Consider the following 18563-nt stretch of genomic DNA (forward strand, 5'->3'; position numbering starts at 1 on the left):
ATATTGTAATAATGCAGCAACATCAGCACCCTGCAGGCACTGCTTACTAAATGTCTGCTATCCTCATTAGTCTGGCTGCGGCTTAGTGTAGAGCGCAGCGCCACTGCTGACTATTACCCATCTATCTCTCTGTTGTTTTTCTCAGTTTTCGTTCACTCTTTTTTTCTTATAGGCATCTAATTGTTTATGTATCTGAATCTGCTTTCTTTCTTTCTTTCTTTTCTTTCTTTTTCGCGCCCTTGAAATTATTCCAGAAAATGAAGTATTTCTCCAAGCGAATTATTTCAGTTACACGTTTTGTTACACAAATGTCTATTTCCTTCGTGCGTTTTGGCCCAACAAATAAAAAAGGAGAAAATTGGACATAATTTCACAAAAAAAAAAAAAAAAATTGGGCCCGACAAAATAGTTGTCACCTTCAACTTAATATTTGGTTGCACGCCCTTTGGAATAAATAACTGCAATCAATCACTTCCTATAACCATCCACAAGCTTCTTACACCTCTCAGCTGGAATTTTGGACCACCCTTCTTTTGTAAACTACTGCAGGTCTCACATATTTGAAGGCGCCTTCCCCCAACAGAAATTTTAAGATCTCTACGCAAGTGATCAATGGGATTTAGATCCAAACTCATTGCTGGCCACTTCAGAACTCTACAGCACTTTGTTCCATCCAGTTTTTGTGCTTCTTGAAGTATGTCTGGGGTCATTGTCCTGCTGGAAGACCCATGACTTAGGATGCAAACCCAGTTATCTGACACTGGACACTACATTGCAACCCAAAATCCTTTGGTAATCTTCAGATTTCATGATGTCTTGCACTCAGTCAAAGCATCCATTGCCTGAGACAGCAAAACAACCCCAAAGCATATTTGAACCTCCACCATATTTGACTGCAGGTCCTGTGTTCTTTTCTTTGTAGGCCTCATTCTATTTTTGAGAAACAGTAGAATGATGTACTCTATCTTGGTCTCATCTGTCCACAACACATTCAACCATGACTGTAGATAGACAATACATATAGACAATATTTCTTTCTTGTAGGTTATGTATTTTGCGGATTATAGGACACACTCCCAATTTTGGGGAGGAAAATTGGATTTTTAAAAAATAAAATCATGGTGCATCTTATATTTCCCTTTTACGGTAGGTTACCTGAGGGGTGGCAGTAGTGGAGAGAGGTCCCAGGTAGCGGTAGCAGGGTCGCTGCAGGAAGCTGGTGGTGATGGAGGCTGGAGATGCTGTAGGCCCCAGGCTGCTAGAAGGTGGTGCTTGGTGGTGTGGGCATTTTGTGACAGGCCAGAGCCCCTACACTTTCCATATTTTCAATGTGGTGGACACCTAGAAAAAGGCCACTGTTGGTGATGCATGCACAATTGAGATCTTGTTTGCCGAGATATCAGTGCAGAGATCTCAATCTGCGCAAGTGCCACCTGCGGCAATCAGTTTCCTGGAGAAAACAGCGTTGAAAAGCATGGGAAGTACAGGGGCTCCGGGCTTTCAGAAAATGTCGGCAGAGCCCCCCACACCACTGAACACCACCTCCTACCAGCTTAGGGCCCACAGAATCATCCTACGCCTGTCACCACCAGAAGCTTCCTGTAGTAGGGGGATTATAAGATGCACCCCCATTTTCCCTCCAAATTTTGGGGAAAAAAGTGTGTCTTATAATCCGAAAAATATGGTATTTGTGCATCTCAATTTTTTTACTACTCTTTCTTTCTTTCTTTCTTTCTTTCTTTCTTTCTTTCTTTCTTTCTTTCTTTCTTTCTTTCTTTCTCTCTATAAATGATATAAGGTTAAACTGGTAGATGCAATAGGGAACAGCAACAGGAGGCCACAAGCAAAGAAGAGATTTGTGTTTGATTAATACACCCGACTGAGTTCCAAGGCACAAAGAGTCAAGCAATAAAAGACCATTTTTTTTCAAGGCTTGTCTTATATGGAAGCAATATAGTCAGCAAACACCAGTGGCCTGAGTTGAGAAGTAGAGAGAGATTGCATTTCTGCCGCCTTTTCCACAAGGTCTATAAAATTTCTTTATTTATCTGGAAAATACACATGGCAGGGACACGAGCTCGGAAGGAAAATAAAAAAAAAAAGTAGTCAACTGTCCTAAAAAACAATGCAGCCAATATCTCCTGATTATTTGCATAGGCGGCTGTTGTTATGTTACTGGGACCAAATATATTTTTTATCTCTTGAAAAAAAAAAAAAGAAATCAAAAAGGAAATAGAACAGTGGAGTTGAAATTTTTCTTGAGGCGTGAAATGGGTCACTGATGGCCCCTTGCTGTAAGTGCACTAAGAATCCGTTAGTCGGAAGTTTAACATCAAAGAGCAATTTGTCATTGTGTAGTGACAATGACACAAATTACATGGCCAGGGATTCACCCAGTGATGCATTTCTTTAGTGCCTGGAAGGTGAAAAGCCACTGTCAGCATTTAAAAGAAGAATCTTCCACTTTGATAGAGACAGAAACAGCCTGTGACAACATAAATTGGCTCCATTACATTGCATCTCTGAGAGGGGCTGAGAATGGCGCTGGCAGTTGTGCACTGCCGGACATATAATTTGGTCATTGTGTGAGCGACGCCTGGCTCGCATCAGTGGGTGCATTTGTTTAAAAGGAAAATAAACAGTAAATGGATATTTTTTTTTCTGTTGTTTTTTCCCTTTATCTAACCGGCAAACACATAAATGCAACAGTGACAAATGAAAACTTGGTCAACGGTCTTAGATGCCTAAATCTATAAGTCCATCGGGTTCAATCTATGTTGACGGCGAGGAAGACAAAAGCCCACAAGACACATCACTGGCGGACACAGACAGAAGAGGGCCCCTGTACAAGAACAGCATAAGGGCCCTTTGCAGTCCAATAGCTCATCATAATGCACAATTCCATCTATTTTGGAGGTGTAAATGGGCCCCCTTATCTCTTGGACCCCTACGCGGACGCACAGGTTCCGCCAATGATATGTCCACCCCTGAGACAGATGCTAATTGCCCCATGTTAGTCCAAGCAAATATAATACATTTTTAATATATCTTATCAGAAAAATATGCTTCATTCTACACTTAAGAGCCATTTCTGCAACTTCCTGAACTCATCGACCACTGCAAAAATCCATATTGGTAAAAAAAGAGGCACTGTCAACTCACTTAGGTGTCATATTCCAGCTACCTGTTGAAGTCTATGGAGAGGAAAAAGTTTAGGAGAAGGAAAAAGACAAAGAGAGATAATGTTATTACTCTCTAAATGTTTATTTACTCCATTGCTGGATTCACGGCTACACTGCTCAAGTCTTGCTGTATTACCTGTTCCATGCTGCTGCTGCTTCTGTTCATGTGCTATATACAGACAGGAGAGCAGGAATTCCTAGTGTCTATGTGTACTATGAAAGGGAGACATTATAGCAACCAGCTTCCACCCACTAGCTCAGAGACATCTGAAAATTAAAGCAAAAATGAAGAGGGGGGAAAACTTTTGAAAAAAATACAATCATGAAATGTCCAGAAACTGTTTTATTGCTCATGTATGCATGCATGACAATCTATTTTCGAACCAGATTGGAAACTTGAACTATTGGACCACAGTTAGCTTAGTGTGGCTAAAATGAGGTGCACAGTCTACCCTACCACATCATGGTCCATGGGGAGTAGTCACTCATTGCTGACAGGTACTTTGAATATTAGGAGACAAACCTGGAGGAGCAAGCACATAATTGGAGGTCCAACAGTTATTACCTCCAACAGTCTGAAAGCGATAGCATATCCTAATAACTAGGAATAAGCAGACCCATGGAAGTTTGGGTTCTGGTACCTGACGTGAACTTTATTCCAAAGATTGGTTCGGGTATCATAACTGTACCCAAACTTGAACCATAACCCCACTGAAAAAAATGAAAAAATGGAGACCAAAAATTTTGAGCCAGAAAATTCTCTCTCTCCTCGGACTCCCCCCCCCCCCCCCCCCCCCCCCGAACTCTAAATATTGCAACAGATTTCCGGGAGCACTCCGTGTTCAGTATTTAGCACCGGACGCTGCCCGGTACGAACCCCGAACTCTTAAGTTCAGGTTGGCTCATCTGTACTTATAACAGGTCATCAATCTTGTTCTGGACAACCCTTCTAGGGCCACTCAACTGGGAAATCCAGGCTATCATCTGCCGGATTAAAGGAATTTCCCATCATTTCATTTCCATCTCCATTTTTTTTAAATATGAGCAAAACAGAACTCTGAAAATAAAAGAGGGAAGCACAATAGAACATGACTCCTCTGATATATTACCCCCTCCGTATCTTGCAGTTTTCTGTAAGTTTTTGGATGTTGTGAGCGCGATCCCAGTAAGGAAATGAATATTCTACAGACCTGTCCCGTCCGTCTCCCCTTCCTTCGCTGTGTATTTGTTGCGGTGGGTGTTGCGTATATCCCCTAAATACCAGAGGTATCGGCAATGCATCACGACTTGGTGCATTTCTCAGCCCTGTGGAAGTAATGGGGATATTTATGACAGTCAGAGCTGTATATTTTGCAATCTTACTGTATATTATTTTCCAGGCTTTGTTCTGCTGGTGCAGCCAGTTCTATAAATTCAGCAATGTTATTGCCTGTCGAGTCTGCTTAGATCTGAGAACTAATATTTCTCCACAGTCACAAATATAACCAACGCAAGTGTTTGTTAGTCAGTTGGTATAGCAGATCTAAATAACGGCCGATGCAGAGAGAGAGTCAGCGACGCGGAGACAAAAAGTTTCATGGTTGTAAACATTAATCATTAAGAGTGAACTTATCATTTGCATATTACTAAATACAAAAATGTCCTTTATTTCGTGTGGCTTTTCACAATAAGCGTTTTCTATGTGTAAATGGAAAAAAAAAAATCACAATTTCTGTTTTTAACATTATTTGTATCCTGTATTTTTCAACAGTTTTCCCTCTCTTCAGGCTTTATCTCTAATTTTCAGTTGTCTCTGAGCTAGAGGGTGGATACTGGCTGCTAATATGTATCACACAGGCATGAGGGATTCCTGCTCTCCTTTTTCTTTGCAGCACATGTTCAGAAGAAGTAGCAGCAGCAGCATGGATGACATTATCCAGCAGTAGTGAGCAGCGTAGCTGTGAATCCAGCTCTGGGGTGAGATAAAACGGTGGAAACCTGGATCACAGTAAGTATGTCTTTTTCTACAATCATTCATACTCTGCTCCTCTTCTGTGCTGGAAATCGATCTTAGATACCAGAAATGGAAGCTTTTCTGGGCTCTCTGGAGTCTCGAGAAACCAGTAGTGGAATAAATATGTAGGTTTGTTGTCTACGCGTTTCAGAGTTATGCTTGGTTGTTCTGAGTAAAGAGTCAGTGGACAATAAACCTACATTTTTATTGCACTACTGGTTTGTTGGGACTTCAGACAGGGCAGAAAAACTTCCATTCCCGTTATTTAATTCTGACACATCTCCAGGAAGCTGCAGCATCTGGATACCGAGCTTTTTAGGTATCATGCCATTCACAACCCTATTAGCTGAGCAGTTCTGTCTTTACCAATCATTTATGTTAGATAAGACCCTATTGCGCTCTTGCATAACTTCATGGAAATCGATCTCGTTACATAGATATATAGGTTGGAAAAAGACACAAGTTCATCAAGTTCACCCTTTCTCCACTAACTATAGATTCTCTTTTGCAATTATTTATAACTCACAATGACATTTTTTGTGAGAGAAGCATCCAGCTCTTTTCTTAAATGCTGCTCTAGTGTCAGCCATTACTACCTCCTGTGGTCAAGCATTCCACAGTCTGACTGCTCTGACTGTAAAGAACCCTTTCTTATTTAGCTGCCGAAATTGCCTTTCTTCCACCCGTAATGAGTGCCCCCTAGTCCTTAGTATGGTCTTTGGATTGAATAAGCCATGTTCCCTTCATTTGTACTGACCACGCATATATTTATACACGTAAATGGGATCTCCACGGAGTCCAACCTTTCCAACATCTCACCACAGGAGAGGTATTCCGTCCCGTGTAATAATCTAGTTGTCTGCCTTTGAACTGACTCTAAATTCTGAATATCCTTTTTAAAATGTGGAGTCCAAAACTTGTCTTGACCAGGATAGGTTTTAACTGTTTATCTTAATGAAGTATGAGAGAAGTGGCTCTTAAGTGGAGAAAGGAGCATATTTTTCAAAAAAGTTCTAAAAACTGTGCCTGTAACGTCTTATGCATAAATAAAGGCTGCACGCAGGAAGTGAGGCAGTGTGTGGCTGAAACCACATGTCTGGTAGACAGTGTCAGACTGAAGAACATTGGGCCCACCAGAGGATTTGATTCTGAAGGCCCACCTTTCTTCCCCACTCAAGAGCCCAATTGCAGCAGCAAGGTATGTAATCTCCTGAAGGAGAAGTGAGGGCCCACCGGAGGATTCTCCGGTTCTCTGGTGGGCCAGTCCAACCCTGCTGGTAGAAGTCTGTGATTGAGAGAACATAAAACTAGGCAGTAAGTATAAAGTGGTTTGCAAGGGACGTATATGATAAAGAGAGAAACTCAAAAGGGTCTTCTATTAGATAAGCTACAGCAGCGGGACCTGTTGTTACGGATGGGAGTGCAGCAGCCTATGATCTAGCCCACGTGAGATGTGATCTGTTGGGTCCCACATAAAACACTACAGAAAAACATTTTATTTGGGTGAACGTAAAATACGATTATGTTGAGCCTGGAGAGCGGTATGTGAATGTAGCGGCTGATCTTCAGCATTAACCCTATGCACTTGGCAGCCACTATGCGACAAGTAATTTGAAGTCTGGAATAAGTTCACTTTTTGCTCCTGCGATGAATGATAAGCTTCTCCGTTCTTCACCAAATGATTCATTTTGTTATTTTATAGCCGCTCTTTTTGGCCATTTGTCTTACCCTGTATTTCACAGAGTGGCGGAATTGAATTCGCTGCTAGTAAATGCTATTAGTGAGCAAGGAAGATAGCATCAGGCTATGCGGAATTTGCATAAGCATCTTTATAATGCATTTCTCGCACAACCTCAATATTTTATTTTTTTCTTGGACCATTAAAAGCCTGATTAGGAATGTGGTTTTAGCAGAGAACATCGGTCGCCCCCTTGTACGGAGGAGCGTGCGCTGATTTTGACTGGAGGCTCCGATGAGAATCTAGAATGCGGAGCATGAAACTAACACATTAAGCCTCAGGATGTGCAAAACCGCCAAACAATTCACCTGCTCGGCACAAATTGCATCAGAGCTTTTGCCTGCTGTTAGTATTGAAATTTATTGCAGATTGGAGAAGTTGTGTATTGAAGAAAATGATCATGAAAAGACAAGCAAATTGCTGGCTTTTACAAGCACATAAACTCACGGACCCCCTGCCTGCCCCCACTTCTGCAAAACCGATCTGCATAGCATTAAACCGCATCCATAATTCATACCTCAAGGAGGGCGATTATTTTGTTTTTTATTTATTTTTTTTAACCACTCTTCGAGGTTTGCTCCTTTGTATAATTGATAGTTGTGTGAAACAATGGAGCTTGGTATTCAAAACTCATTTAGTCTCATAGTCGATTGTCCTGTGGAAGGTGATGGTAATGGTTTGGGCAAGAGACGAGGACGGGGAGGCGTGATCGATTTATCTTGTGTTACAAGGTTTAATTATTTTACCACAGAGACTGATATTAACAGCCCAATTTACACTCATAGCAAGAAGAACTGCAATCTATCAGCCGGGGATATGTATAGAGGAAATCAGGTCATTTAGGAACAAATAACATTACAATATCATCTATCTATCTATCTATCTATCTATCCTGTATGTTAAAATATCTATATATCATCTATCTATCTATTATCTATCTATCTATTATCTATCTATTATGTCACAGGTATGTCAGAGGCTGCAGACCGTCGCTCTGCATCTGACTGTAGAAGGTCTCAGCAGTTTGCTTTGTAGACTTCTTCTTGGTCCTTCTGACTCTAGGACCCATTGGCAACCTTCCCCCGGCTCTAGTTGAAACACTTGGACTGTGGTGTATATCCCTCCCAGCTTGCTGCTAGAAGTTGTGGTTGATATTTCTATCTCCACTTCCCAGTTGCGGCTTGGAGTTATTGCAGTGAGCCATCTTCCTCCTTGGTGTTGCTGGATGACGTTTGGGTTTCTTTTTGAGTCTACTCCAGCTAAGTGTTCCCCATTGTTTGCATATCCCATTTGTCTTTAGTGGTAGTGGGGATTGACTAGCACTTATCCTGTTCTTACCGATGCAGGGCTTATCGCCAGGATCAAGCAGGGATTAGGTATCCTGCTCGGCGATAGGTGCAGAACCTATATAGGGACAATAGGGCAGACAGGATGATGTTAGATCTACCTAGGGGTCTCCATTCCCCCCTTCCCTAGTGTTTGGTTCCCTTTCCCTTATCCCTTCGTGTTGCACTTAGCCTTTCCTACAAGTTGCATGACTTATTATCTATCTATCTATCTATCTATCTATCTATCTATCAATCGTCTTTCTCAATGTTCTATCACTTTCTTTCTTATGTATCTTATAAATATCTATTTGTGTATGTACTGTATTTCAGTCTGTTCCTTCCTTCGTCCCCTCCTCCCTTATTCCCTTCCTCCCTTTCTCACTTTCTGCCTTCCTTCATCCCTTCTTTCCTTCCTTCCCTCCTCCCTTCTTTCCTTCCTTCCTTCCTTCCTCCCTTCCTTCCTTTTTTCCTCCTTCCTTCCTTCCTCCCTTCTTTCTTTCTAACATACATTTGGAGGTGGTGACTGCTTCCATATTTGGCTGAACTCCTCCAAACTGTCTAATGGCTCATATAGACGAGTGAATAGTGCTTTTAGGATGAATGATTTTTCTCTTGGTCTGACTGCAAGAACAAAAATTGCAGCATTCTCTCGTTCCCTACAAGTCTCAGCTGAGACTCACCCACTAAGATCTATTGGTCTACAAAAAGAATCGGATCTCCCACAGAGCATCCGTTCTGCATCCAATATGTACTGATACATTTCTATTATTAATCGAGGAAACTGTATTTAATCAGGTACAGTTTTTAATGAAGATGTATGAAATGGATCACACGTGGACCTCACACGGATGTTACACACAACATCCCGGACTTCATTAGTCAATTTGGAAAAGTGTAAGCTAGAAATATTACTGTTATTATTATTATTATTATAAATTAGTCAGGCTGCCACAATTACAGCAGACGTGTCCATTGCTATGGCCTGCAGAACACCGTAGCAGAATGCGCGGCCACATGTAATCTCTACCTCCGCCTTGACTTGTTTTTCTGTAATATTGACATAGGCCGTGCCTTCGCTTCACAGTGTGAGTCCATTTGTATTCCAGTTATTGCAATGGACTAAAATCTCCCCCAGAAAACAAGGCTGATTTTGTGAGAAGAGGATTTCTTGTCGGGGATTGATGAAGTATCCGTAATGCCATTGTTACACTCGTCTGTTATATAAACGAGATGTCGGCAGCAGACGGTTCACGTGTCACTCTTCATTTCTACTTCTCCTGTGACATTGACAAAATCTTTCTCCATAAAGTTATAATTTATAATCCAAACAATATTTCAAGAAGCAACTCGGGGGAGCAGCTACAGGTGCCCGAATGTCGGAGGTCCAAAAACCTGCTACAGATTTTACATGAGGGTTCAGGAACTTCCATTTATGCCACTAAAGATACAAATATACAGAATTTTGGTGTATAGCCAAGCCCTGATTTCCTTGTGCCCTACTAGAATGTGTGTAACATTCTCCCTTTTAACTCATTGTTGTCATGATCCCAGTGCAGGTTTTTGAGCTGCACGTCAGGGGTTAATGTCTGGAGCTCAGTGCAGGTTTTGACCTGCACACCTGGGGTTAATGATTGTGGCCTCTTTCTGGTTCTGGGAGAGCTTCTTAAACCCCTGGGAAGCTTCAATCCCTGCCAGTTATACTTTGGCCTTTGGCCGAGTGTGGTGACCTCTGTGTGCCTGTGCCTGTTCGTTGTTATAGCTTGTTTATATGGTTCTGACCCGGTTCTGTTCCCCGTTGTGAGTTTGCCTGTTGATTCTGTACTGCGCTATCCTCTCTGTGTATGACTCATTGCCTGTGACCTGACTACTCTTTGCTCGCCCCTCTTGTACCTTGCAGCTATCTCTGTGTGTAACTCATTGGCTACGTCCTGACTATCCTACATGTCTATGCCCCTTGGTAACTTTGTCTCGCAGTTACCCTGCTAGGAGTTCTCTTGCAGCTCCTAGCTCTCTGGAGCTTAGGCTACGCCCCTAGCAGTCAGGTGCTTCAGGTCCTGCGGCTCTGAAGTACGCATCTACTCGGCTGCTGCCCGCTCCACAGGTATCTTTGAGCACTGTTTCGCTTTACTCAGGACATGCGCACTGGCTCAGTGAGCAAGTTCAGTGCGGTGTTCCTGACATTATAACTGGCCTATTTTTTTTTCTCTCCTCACGTCTGCAGCATGGACCCAATGTGTGCTTTATCTGAGCAGGTGAAATGCTTGACTCAGTCACTGCAGAAGCTTAGTTTGGAACACCAAGCTCTGGCCCAATCCCAACGGCGGGTGGAGGACTCAGTTCAGGGGGTGCTTTCCGCAGGCTTCCAGCAGGTGGGGAATAGAGATGTCATTTTAGTCCCACCCGAATCCCCGGTTAAATTGCCAGATACGTTTTCTGGTAACAAAGATGAATTCTGAGCATTTAAGGAGGGCTGTAAGCTCTTTTTCTCTTTGAGACCCCGCTCCTCTGGGGATGAGAAACAGAGGGTGGGGGTGGTTATGTCCCTGCTTAGGGGGTCCCCACAAGCCTGGGCATTTTCGCTTTCCTCTTCTGCCCCTGAGAGAATGTCTGTGGATGCGTTTTTTGAAGCCTTAGGGCTTATTCATGATGGGGCTGATAGAGTGCGTTTGGCTGAGGACAAGGTGATGAGTGTCTGTCAGGGGGAGCACTCGGCCAAATGGTTCTGTACTGAATTCAGACGTTGGGCAGCCGAGATTTTCTGGAGTGATGCCGCCCTTCGGGGGCTGTTCCGTAGAGGCCTGTGTGAACGTCTGAAGGATGCTTTGGCACTCCATCCTCCGCCTGATTCCCTGAAGGATGCCATGACCCAAGCGGTTCGCATGGATCGCAGACTGCGGGCTAGAGGCGTTATGCAACGGGAAACACCATTATTCTTCAGTGGAGATGAGACCCGGACTCTTCCTGTGGCTATGGAGGTGAGCGCTGTCACCTGTGAGGAAAAGGAAAGAAGATGTCGCCTGGAGAAGCAGTTGTGCTTCTATTGTGGGGAATCTGGACACTGGAAGAAGGACTGCCCCTCCTGTCTGTCATCCTCCAAGATGGCGGGAAACTACTAGGTCTGGGTAGTAGTCGGGGAGGCTACCCAGACCTTCAGGTACAATTTTCCTCACGTGCAAAAATGGTGCTGCAGGTGGAACTGGAACTTGGTAATGGTCCGGTTCAGACTACTGCTTTTGTTGACAGTGGTTCTGCTGTGAACCTGATTGATACCAAAGTTATGACTCTTAATAAGACAGGGACAGTCAGGTTTCAGGATCCTGTTAAACTTGTGGCAATTGACTCGTCTCCTCTTACCCAGGATGGTATCTGTTGCAGGTCTGAACTTTTTTCTCTAAAAGTGGGTTCCACTCATGTGGAAAAACTAAGTTGTCTTGTGCTATATAACTTGCCTGCAGGACTGGTACTGGGGATGCCTTGGCTGCAATGCCATAATCCTACCATTGATTGGGTTACAGGGGAAATCACTCAATGGGGATGTAAGGATAAATGTGGTAACCTGGGACATCTTCTTAACGCTGTTTAAATCCGTATCTGTGTCGTATGTCGGTCTGGAAGGTATTCCGGAGTACCTGAAGGATTTTGAAGACGTTTTTTCCGAAAGTGAGGCTGAGGCGCTGTCACCACATAGACCATATGATTGTGCCATTGATTTAGTACCCGGAGCCAAGTTACCTAAGGCTCGATTGTTCAATTTGTCTGGGCCTGAGCGCCAAGCCATGAAGGAGTACATAGCTGAGAGTCTCCGCAAAGGGCATATCTAGCCTTTTGTGTCATCTGTGGCAGCAGGATTCTTCTTTGTGAAGAAGAAAGATGGCGGTTTGTGGCCGTGCCTTGACTTTCGGAAACTGAACAAGATAACGGTTAGGAACACTTAGCTGCTTCCCCTCATCCCAGACTTATGTAACCAGTTAGCTGGGGCCCAATGATTCTCCAAGTTAGATCCGTGGGGGAGCCTACAATCTGATAAGGGTTCGGGAAGGGGACGAGTGGAAGACTGCATTCCTCACATCAGAAGGACTCTTTGAAAACCTGGTAATGCCGTTTGGGTTAACTAATGCACCCGCTATTTTCCAGAATTTCATCAATGTTGTGTTTTCTGACCTGATAGGCCGTTTTGTTATTATTTATTTGGATGACATTTTGGTGTATTCCCCGGACAGCCAATCTCACTTGCAACATTTACAGACAGTTCTCCAGAGACTCAGGGAGAACCAATTGTTCTCTAAATTGGAAAAATGTTCATCTTTTGTGCAGGAACCGTCTTTTTTGGGGTTGATTGTGTCCTGTGAGGGGTTTCGTATATGGATCCTAAGAAGGTGCTGGCGATCGCTGACTGGGTTCAGCCTCGAGATCTCAAGGGGCTCCAGCGCTTCTTAGGATTTGCGAACTATTATCGAAGATTCATTAAAGGTTTCTCTCATGTGGTTAAACCACTCACAGATGTTACCCAGAAGGGCGCTGATGTAAAAAATTGGTCTGTACTCGCTAAGGAGTCCTTCTCAGCGATTCAGAAATGTTTCATGTCTGCCCCGGTGTTGGTACAACCAGACCCGTCCAAACCATTCATTGTGGAGGTGGATGCTTCTGAAGTGGGGGTGGGGGCTGTGCTGTCCCAGGGTCCGGCCACTCTTACCAATCTCAAACCCTGAGCTTCCTTCTCCAAGAAGTTCTCCTCAGCTGAGAAAAACTATGATGTAGGCAATAGGGAACTTCTTGCGGTCAAGCTGGCGTTTGAGGAATGGAGGCACTTTTTGGAAGGGGCGGCTCACCCTATCACGGTTGTCATGGATCACAAAAATTTGGCATACCTTGAATCTGCTAAGAGGCTTACTCCTACACAAGCCCGTTGGTCACTTTTTTTTCACGATTTCAGTTCTCCATTACTTTTCAACCGGGGTCCAAAAATGTTAAAGCGGATGCCCTGTCCAGAAGTTTTGACCCAGTGTCTCCCCCTGAGCCGCCGTCCTCCATTCTTCCCCCAGGGGTGGTAGTGGCGGGGGTCTCAACTGAGTTGGAACAAGAAATTCTAAGGGCTCAGGCCCTAGCTCCGGCAACCAGGCCAGGGGATAAACTGTTTGTTCCAGATTCATTGCGGCCTAGACTTCTGCAGGAGTTTCATGAGTCTAGGCTGAGTGCTCATCCAGGTATCACGGCCACTAGAGAGGCAGTAGCCAGGGGTTTTTGGTGGCCTTCATTAAGGTCCGATGTCAAGGAATTTGTTTCTGCTTGTGGCGTGTGTGCCTGTTCCAAAAGCTCGCATAACCGGCCGGCTGGGGAACTATACCTTTACCGGTTCCTGATAGGCCATGGACTCATCTTTCCATGGATTTTATTACCGGCCTTCCACCTTCCAGGGGCAATACCGTGATCTGGTTGGTGGTGGATAGGTTTTCTAAACAGGCCCATTTCACTCCTTTGACAGCATTAACTTCAGCAGAAACATTATCAAGGTTGTTTGTGCAGCATGTGGTCCGATTGCATGGGATACCCCTGAATGTTGTGTCTGAGAGAGGTGTGCAGTTTGCGGCCAAATTTTGGAGGGCATTCTGTATGAAATTGGGCATCTCGCTCTCCTTCTCGTCGGCATATCACCCAGAGAGTAATGGTCAGACAGAACGCACCAATCAATCTCTGAAACAAATTCTCAGGTGTCTGACCTCCGCCAGACAGGAGGATTAGTGTGATGCGTTACCGTTGGTGGAATTCGCTTTTAACAACCGGGTGAGTCAGTCTACCAACATGTCCCCATTCCTGATTAACTATGGGTTTAATCCGCATTTTGGGGAGCTTTCACGGGTGGATTCCAGCTGTCCAGGGGTAGAGAGGTCCGTTCAACGGTTAAAAAACCTCTGGGCTGAAGTCCAGCATAATATCTCTCGGGCCCAGGGGAGGTACAAATATTTTGCTGACTAAAAGAGAGCCTCTGGAGACATGTTTCAGATGGGAGAGAAGGTTTGGCTCTCCACACGTAACATCAACTTAAAGGTACCATCATCTAAGTTGGGCCCAAAGTTCATTGGTCCGTACGAGATTATGGAGATAGTCAACCCAGTGGCATATAGGTGGCATCTCCCCGCCTCCTTAAAAATATCCAACGTGTTCCATAAATCTCTGTTGAAATCTGTAGGGTCTGTCAAAGAGGACTCTGAGCCTGTTGTTCCTCCAGTGCTGGTGGAGGGTCAGTTGGAGTATAAGGTCGGACATATTGTGGACTCTCGGCGGGTGCGCCGCTATTTGCAGTACCTGGTCCACTGGAAGGGATATGGACCAGAGGAGCACTCATGGGTTCCTGCTTGCTCTGTACATGCAGATCGCCTCGTTCGGGCTTTCCATGCCAAGTACCCGGGGAAGCCTGGGGGTCCAGAGGCCCCCCTTTCAGAGGGGGGTACTGTCATGATCCCAGTGCAGGTTTTTGAGCTGTACGTCAGGGGTTAATGTCTGGAGCTCAGTGCAGGTTTTGACCTGCACACCTGGGGTTAATGATTGTGGCCTCTTTATGGTTCTGGGAGAGCTTCTTAAACCCCTGGGAAGCTCCAATCCCTGCCAGTTATACTTTTGCTTTTGGCCGAGTGTGCTGACCTCTGTGTGCCTGTGCCTGTTCGTTGTTATAGCTTGTTTATATGGTTCTGACCCGGTTCTGTTCCCCGTTGTGAGTTTGCCTGTTGATTCTGTACTGTGCTATCCTCTCTGTGTATGACTCATTGCCTGTGATCTGACTACTCTCTGCTCGCTCCTCTTGTACCTTGCAGCTCTCTCTGTGTATGACTCAATGGCTACGTCCTGACTATCCTCCCTGTCTATGCCCCTTGGTAACTTTGTCTCGCAGTTACCCTGCTAGGAGTTCTCTTGCAGCTCCTAGCTCTCTGGAGTTTAGGCCACGCCCCTAGCAGTCAGGTGCTTCAGGTCCTGCGGCTCTGAAGTACGCATCTACTCGGCTGCTGCCCGCTCCACAGGTGTCTTTGAGCACAGTTCTCTTTACTCAGGACACACGCACTGGCTCAGTGAGCAAGTTCAGTGCGGTGTTCCTGACATTTGTTCTAAGATTACAATATAGATTCTGAATTTTTGCCAAAAATGGCTTCAGTACTGGTCTAACTGCACAGATTTCTTGTTAGCTATTAGGTAGGGAGTCTATAAAAGGCTACATATGTAGGGCTGCTGCTCTCCCACTTCCTCCAGATGTATGTTATAGGTCCGAAAGGCAGGAAGAGCGAAGTGGCCGCTGATTGGCCACAGGGATTGCATGACATAATGTCAGGTGATCACCGGATGAGCCAGTGCTGACGTTACTAGAAAGGTGCCAGCACTGGTGGTGAGTATAAGTGTTATTATTTAACGGGAGACAAAAATGTGGATTGAGAAGGGGTTGTTCAAGTAGTGGGCAACCCCTTCAATATGGTAGAAACAGCAGCACATAAGATTGCATAGTCAGTGGTGTGCTCACTTCACTATCCAGTACTTATGCCCCCCATACACCCTATATGGCTGTTGGCCCTAACAATGATTCAGCTGATTGTTAGGCCTCCACCTATCTTAGTCTTCTCTCTCATACACCGGAAAACTCGGTTTTGTGTAGTCTATAAGAGAATCGCTGTCAGAGATCTCTGGCGACGGCTTATCTCATGGACAATAAAAGGAACAGCAGCCTGAATTTGGACATGCTAGATCCTTAACGCCCCCAACAATAATCTGTCCAGGTCCCTCATACACATCACACTGTCAACCGAATATATATGTACAAGTATATCAGAGGGCAATACAGAGATCTCTCCAATGAACTGTTTGTACCAAGGACTGTGACAAGCACAAGGGGGCATTCTCTTCGTTTGGAGGAAAGACAATTTCTGCACCAGCATAGAAGAGGGTTCTTCACGGTAAGAGCAGTGAGGCTCCGGAATTCCCTTCCTGAGGAAGTGGTGATGGCCAACTCACTGAATGAATTTAAGAAAGGAATGGATGCTTTTCTTGTGAGTAACAGTATAGAAGGTTACGAATAACAGAATATTATAGGTAGATGGTTGACCCAGCTTAGGGGAAGGAATTTTTTTCCCTATGGAGAAAGTTGGCTTCTACTCTGAGTTTTTTGCCTTCCCCAGGATCAACAATGCAGAACAGCTGCACTAAAAATAGGCTCAACTAGATGGACATAAGGTCTTCCTTCAGCCTTCAAAACTATGTTCAAAACTATGTTTAATTTCAGCATATTTGCTATTTGCAGATGTCATTCTAATGTGTATGGGGGGGGGGGGCTTTACTTTTAAAGTCAGCACCATTTCCATGCCACTAGGGTCATTACCAGGATAGCCAGTAATAGTCCTCACACACTTTAGATTTTAGTTGACCAAACCTGACCATTTTGGCAGAATCAGCCAAGCATTTAATCCATATGAGGGCCTACCAAATTTTCCCTTGCAGAAGATGCTTGGGTTGATAAGGATCAGGCATATGCCCAATCTTATTATCAGGTGGATGGATATACCATAGGCTTAATCTGCTGTCTCAGAACTCATGAACGCTCAGTGGGGCCAAATATATCTACGTCTGGAGCAGTCAAGAGAGGGCTAGCTGATGGCTGAACGAGACAACAGCTGTGTAAGGTGTTTGGACATCTTAAGAGTCTATGACAGAGGTGGCAGAGGGTAGCAAAAAAACGAGGTAAGGGATGGAGGGCGAAGGAAGAATAGAGGAAAAGTTCTCTTTCGCAGTGAAGGATTAAGGAACAGGCTATAATCATATGTGAGTCCAGGACTATAGATTTTTGGGGAAACTAGTTGACGAGTAACACTGAGGTCACTCTGGACATATAACATTCTCTAACACAAAAAGATAGTGACAACTTATTTTCAAGCAACTATACTTTTACACTTTGAAAGATTCATGAATATCATAAATAATAGGAATATATTGGCTTTCTCGCTGGTTGGCGAGTCTGTCAATATATCCATCCTGATTTGGTTTCCCGAATCCCAAAATGTCTTCTGTAATAAGTCTATGAGCCCTGTCTACAGAAAGAAGTGTCTCCTTCAGTTATTAATGGTGTCACTAGAGTACTGGCGAAAAATTGCATAGACATCCACTTCTCACCAGCAAAACGAAGCAGCAGCTGAGAAATATATTGTCACCATGCTCAAATTGACCCTGTCACAGCCTATGCCGGTGACAGTAGTACATGAAGATACTCTAAAGTCTTCGCAGAATAAAAGTTAGGCTTGTAACTTTTTTAAGTTCTCCTCAAATATTTAAGTGATAAAATGGTTGTCCACTACTTTTCATTTGTATAAGAAATGGTGGTCATAAAATTAAATAAAAAAACACACAAACCTGTATTCACCAGCTAAGCTGAATTTTTTTTTTTTTAAATTCTATTTGTGGAAATCGATACATCGTAAGTCGTAAGTATTCCAAAGCCTTCAAATGGCTAGAAATTACAGGTATGAAATTATTATTATTATTATGCTACAGTTTCTTCAGTGTTTTATGTTTTTTTCTCCTTATCTCTATGGCTAAGCTTTGAGCTGTGATGTCCACTCACTATCTAGAAACAATACAAAACAGCTGCTGCATTCCTTGCTTTGGCTTTTCTACCGTTATTATTCTACAGTTTCTCTATATGTTTTATGGCTTTCTTTCTTTATATGCATTCCCTGCCTTGGCTTTCTTTCTGGCTGTACTATACCATGTCATGTGTTTCGCCTAACGGTGGCGCATGTGGATTTGAGGACCGACTGTGCTATGGGGTCGGGCATGCCTAGGATGTGGTGTAGCTAAGCGGCTACCAGGTGTCATAAGATGGAACAATTTTTGTTCCTTGATCTCTCACTGATAGGTATTTCAGCTGCTGACACAGCTTCGAGCTCAGAGAGGGCTGGGGAACAGCGGGGCCCATGACAAAGCAAACTGTTGAGGCCATGGTCAAGCAAACTTTTATGATCCAACGGTGGCACATGTGGATTTGTAGATCCACTGTGCCACAGGGCCAGGCCTGCCTAGGAAGGGGCATAGCCAAGTGGCTACCAGGTGCTCACTGGAGCTCTAGATGGTGGAGACAGACTAGGCTGCAGTTAGCTGCCAGGTACCACTCCTAGGCAGAACACAGTAATGCAGCTGCTGACCCCAGGTGTCAGGTTCACTGACACTGATTAGGGCTGTGTTCAGACACACTGGTCTAGGATACTGGATCAGGGAATGTCCGCACAGGGACAGGGGTACAATGTTCACACACTGGCTGCACTGGGACCAGGGCGCTTCGGGGACAGGACTGG

The 18563-nt window shown here is 44.3% G+C and overlaps 1 long non-coding RNA gene across 1 annotated transcript in view; it reads left to right on the top strand.

Moving 5' to 3' along the window:
- The window catches only part of LOC141057111 (uncharacterized), a 212817-nt gene that overhangs the window by 106645 nt on the left and 87609 nt on the right, over positions 1–18563 (top strand). The window contains exon 2 of the long non-coding RNA XR_012221973.1: positions 5054–5169. This is a non-coding gene — a long non-coding RNA (uncharacterized lncRNA). The remainder of the gene's footprint in view (positions 1–5053; positions 5170–18563) is intronic.

Source organism: Dendrobates tinctorius, unplaced genomic scaffold, assembly GCF_039654945.1.
Source record: "Dendrobates tinctorius isolate UK_male_01 unplaced genomic scaffold, ASM3965494v1 ptg000202l, whole genome shotgun sequence".
NCBI classification, from domain to species: domain Eukaryota; kingdom Metazoa; phylum Chordata; class Amphibia; order Anura; family Dendrobatidae; genus Dendrobates; species Dendrobates tinctorius.